The sequence below is a fragment of the Schistocerca gregaria genome, chromosome 8, assembly GCF_023897955.1.
Source record: "Schistocerca gregaria isolate iqSchGreg1 chromosome 8, iqSchGreg1.2, whole genome shotgun sequence".
NCBI lineage: Eukaryota > Metazoa > Arthropoda > Insecta > Orthoptera > Acrididae > Schistocerca > Schistocerca gregaria.
Window position 1 is genome coordinate 96,716,134 of NC_064927.1, and position 5,099 is coordinate 96,721,232.

A 5,099-nucleotide genomic window follows, 5' to 3' on the forward strand; every position below is an offset into this window, starting at 1 on the left:
TGTAATAGTAGCATGAGGGGGAACAGCAGCCTCCTAAATCAATCCATGACAGTCGAAAAATGTGACCATAATTACTTTCTCCACAGTTGGAACAACCTTCGTCTTTTTTGTTGTCGGAGAACCTGGCGATTTCGACACTGTACTAGCTCGCTTCCCTTCAGGATCATAATGATGCCTTGCCATGGCTCATCACGGGTGATGGTCGATTCCAGAAACGCATCTCCTCCATCAGCAAAGAGAGGAAGTGCTTAAAGACTTGTCTTCATTCGCAGAGCTTTTTGTTCGAGACATGGTACCCAACGGGCACAAACAGGGATCACGTGGAGGTAGGCATGGACAATCGTAAAAAAATTCTCAACACTCCAGTGAGGTTAAGTAATGTTAACCACCGATGTGCATGACAATCATAGCAGCTGCGTTGAGATTGACAACAGTGGCAGCAGAAGCAAAAACACTAGGTCCAGGTTAACTAATGATATCCATCGACCTGAACGACTATTATAGCAACCGTGTTGATATTGACCAAAGTGACAGCAGAAGCCAAAAGAGCAGTTCCTGGTTAACTATTGTTATTCACCAACCTGCACGACAGTCATAGCAGCTATATTGATATTGACCACAGTGACAACAGAAGCACAAAAATGACAGTCCTCTTGCGGTGGCCGGGAATCGAACCCGGATCAACTGCTTGGGAAGCAATCATGCTGACCGTTACACCACCACCGCCGAATTCCGCTGCACGCATCCTGTGTCGCGATGCGTTGCCGCCCCTGCTGCCACCAGAGGCCGAAGCGACCCTGCTGCAGGCGCCCTGCCCGCCAGCACATCCGAACGCGGGTCCACGCCGCTCCCAGGGCGATGCACTGTAACTAGACGCAGGACTGACTTCCGCTGAGAAGTCCACCCTTTCGTGTTCGGCATGGTGGGAAAAGAATTCCTGTGCTTCCCTGTCGCAGTGGGCAGCGCGTGACGTCTTCTCAAGGGCGTACGTTCGACCCTCACCCCAGCCATCTCATTTTCTCTCCACGACGGTGAAACGCACAGCATAGCTTTTGCGAGGTAAGGCCGTGTTTACAGTTTATTACCACCCAGGCTCCTTTGCGTCAACGTGAGAGTGTTTGTTTGCAGTTATTACTAATTATAGTTTTGCTACTTACACTTGAGACTGAAAGCGATGTTTGTGTAGTATGACTTGGGCGCTTTGGGAGTGAGTAAGCGGGATCGTGGTGGCGGACAGAGTTCAGCGTTGTCGCCAGATTCGGCCGTAAAGTTCGTGGAGGAGAAATATTTCTGGACCCATTCACACGTAGCTGATACTTGAGGTATGTCCGGTATGGTCTAGTGGCTAGGATACCTGGCTTTCACACAGGAGGCCAGGGTTCCATTACTGGTAGCGGAACGTCAATTTTCCAGGCTGAGATGAGAAATCTTCTCAGGGCCGTTTTTCGTCTTCGTGGTGTTGCTGCTCTGGGTTCCAAGTATAAGGTGAGAGAAAGTCAAGGAAAAGAGATACATGCTCACGTGATTGGCGGGGCCGTTTTTAAGGAAGAGGAGATGATTTTGCGGTTTTGGACTGCTGATGCGACAGTGTTGCGTGGCTCGTTAGCCCTTTGGGGTATAGCGTCGTGCTGGTAACGAGGTCATGGGTTCGATCCCTCCACAGGCCATCCCACTTTCTCCGCCAATAGGAAATGCAGTCTCCCGCGAGACTCTGCCACGTAGATTCCAAATGATCTGCACATCGAGCTACAAGTCTGAACGTTTCGCTCAGGGGTAGCCAACGGCCGGCTCCCTTTCGATTAATGAAGTTAAGCAGAGGTGGGCGTGGTTAGTGATTACATGGGTGATAGGCGGGATCTCTGCGTGCTATTGGACCTTTCCCCTTTCACCCCCACTCTCCCCCTTTTGTGTTACAGTGTTGATGTGCTATGATGCCTCCCACAGCAATTTAAATTACGTTAACGAACATAGGATCCAAAATTTAAAGAGGTTCTTTGCAAAAATAGCGAAAGTAACTTGCCCCAGAGGGGCTGCAATAGCAGCATGGGAACAAAGAAGATTATGGACGATCTCCTTTGGGGGCATTGTCCAGGCATCGTTGACGTGAGATGCGTCTACCCAATCCCAAAAAACATTTTTTCTAGGAGTCCTGTTCCCAATTCGAGGGAAAGATACTTAACTTGAGAATGGTACATTAAAGTATCGGGGACATGGCGGGTGCCACCCTGCTCTCCATTGTTGCTAAGTGTACCAAAGAAGACGGCGATGACTACATCCAAGATGCCGGCCTGTAGACTTGTCAACAGTAAATGACGTCATCCAACATGCTGGCTGTGTCGTCAACCAATATGGTGGATTTTGGCTGGAAGATAGGTCAATTGCGCTACCTCTACTAACCTAAGCCGCCTCCCCTGCCCCACAAAATGGCGGTAATTTCACATTCCATCAGGACAGTACTACACGCCTCTACTAACCTAAGAAAATGGTGGGAAAATAGTTCACTTGGGTTACCTCCACTAACTGAAGTCTCCCAACTGACACTTCCTCGGAAAAAGCAGCCAGAGGACTTTGCCTTTGCTGGACATAAGTATTTTGCATGCTCTATTTACTTAAGCAGAGGCAGTACCACCCTGAAATGTAGTCGCCATGGGGTCCAGAATCCACAGTACTGTAGCCAGAGGGCAGGGTTGTCCGTTCTGTGACATAATCCAAGATGGCTGGGGATATGAAAGCAAACTGCCGTCGCCATAGGGTCTGGAGTCCCGCTGACCTACTACGTAGTACCGCCATTAGAGGGCGCTGTCATCCATTCCGTGACATGAACCAAGGTGGCTGTCTGGGGAGGGGCAAATAACTTAGCCTGCACTGGGGTGCTGGATAGAGGAAGGAGTATATTTTATTTTGGAACAATTTATTTAGGGATGGATGTTAGATAGTACTTTTATCACACAGCATACAGGCCTGTGAACTACTCGTAAATTATCGATACCACACTCTGCAGACATGCAAACTACTCCAAAATAATGCAATACACTGATGTGCAGGCACGATATCAACTCGTGAACTGTCCAAATAATGCATTGTACAGCCTACAGACCTGCCTGCAAAATGAAGCAACAGACACACAAACAAAGTGCGCAGATACAGTCCACCACCCCATCCACTAGAACGCACAGGAGGCTACCGCACATGCTTTGAGAAGTCGGTATGCACTGGCAGCCGCCTGAGAAGCTATCAGCTGCCAAGCCAATCACAGGTGCCCATTCGGGTCACTCAGGCATAATGTGCTGGCATCACTTTTATACACCTGATAAACTCCTCTTGAAATCAGTGATCACCTGGGCACCGTTGTTGACGTGACTGGACGGGAGGGAAGACGGATTTGCAGAGCACAGACACTATGGGTGCGTGGGCGTCGATGCCGCCATGAGCCGCCACAGGACGCAAGTCAGCGTGAGCCATCGCTCTGAAACCGCTGCTGCCGCCTATAGCGAGCAGGTGAAAGTTGGGTCTATTTTCGGGTATACAGTTAGAGTACTTAGAGTTTATACCGACGTCACAGAACTCCAAGGAGCGCTCACGCCCGTTCCGTAATAGGGACACCGCTGGGCAGTGCGTGTGTTTACCGTTGCTGACAACATACTTGTGGCTACTGATGTCACAGAATAGCACAGGGTACATTGTTCCTAGTGATCCTAACACGATATTCGAGCTCTTTCTATCCATGCAGCATTACCCAGCGTGGTTGACGCGTCTAGCGAAATACTCGTCCTGCTATCAACATACGTCTCACAAACGTTAGACGTTCTCACTGCTAAAAACCTGTGCTCGTTTGCGAAATCATTGCTAATCATGTAAGCATTCTCCTTGTTTGGAAAAAGAGCGCTCTCTGAGCACAAACGGGGAGAAATCAAAACATTTACGCAAACAGAATTGGAAGCACTTACTTACAGAAAAGAAAAAAAAAGGCTGCCATTTTCGGTATCCTACAACTACAAGTGAGAAGATGTCCTAATGCCACAGTGGCGAATGGATGGTCTGCTTGAACATGTCTTTTAACACTTATTTTCTCAGAACTTTCCATACATACCCTGCCTCCATCTTGTTCGAATCAGGTTTGTAGACGGTCCCATGTACCAGCATGAACGATGTCTTGTGAATGACTGGAGCATTATGATTGTATTTTGTACATATCACCATTTTCCACTGACAATTCAACCCTGCGAAGTGACCTACAGATCGTGCAATATGGAAAGTCTCTTAATTACATTGCTCTCCCACTGAAGACAGGAGCTTGAATATTAGAGTGTGAAGCAGACATCCAACCCAGCAGTGTATCACAGTGTACGGTATCGATGTGGTAAACACACAATTCGTATCCTGCACCATACAAAATCAGTGCTCTTACACCATTCGTACATATACTACTAAGACGTATCACCAAATACTCTTCTCACAGCACTAGATATTCCCCAGCGAAGTTGGCGGTCATCCACCCCCGACAGGTGGCCAGAGCGTCCTCAGCGGGCAGAACTGTTCTAGAAATTCGGGCTCGTTCCCCTCGGCATACACACGTTACTGTTTCTGGTCTGGACCTGCTTGCTTGCTTGCTTTTCTACACCTATCTCCAGACACTGGGATTACGAGAACATATGTATTTTCACATGGTTTGCCATGTTATTTACCATTATTGTGGTACTTCTCGATATCAAGTGCACAGCAGTATCCTGCCGACCGCTCCAGCAACACAGTTCTAAAGAAATAGACAGGAAATTATTACTCTACAAACCGGAAACCTTAGCTAGGCGGGGCATGCTGTAAACCACTGACTAACTAGAGACGTGTCACGTCTGTGGAGACATTTGCGCGGAAACTCGAAAAAATAGAGAAAACTGATATTTCCACTCGGAATACAGATTTTGGTGATGTAGCTGAGCCGTGGCTGGCTCGTGTTATATATTGGATTACACCTTGATTGCTATTGTGGGTTTAGTCTCCCGCATTTATCTCGATTATGCTGTTATCTCTATAAGTGGCAGTAGCGGTGTGTGTCGATATTCACACCCTGTACTATCTATGCCGTGGCGCTTATAGTTTGC

At 48.0% G+C, this 5,099-nt stretch overlaps 1 non-coding gene across 1 annotated transcript; it reads right to left on the reverse strand.

The window, feature by feature from the left end:
• Positions 1-654: 654 nt before the first annotated feature.
• On the reverse strand, positions 655-726 carry Trnag-ccc (transfer RNA glycine (anticodon CCC)). Its single transcript has one exon. It is a non-coding gene; the product is annotated as a tRNA-Gly (tRNA).
• Between the last annotated feature and the right edge of the window lie 4,373 nt (positions 727-5,099).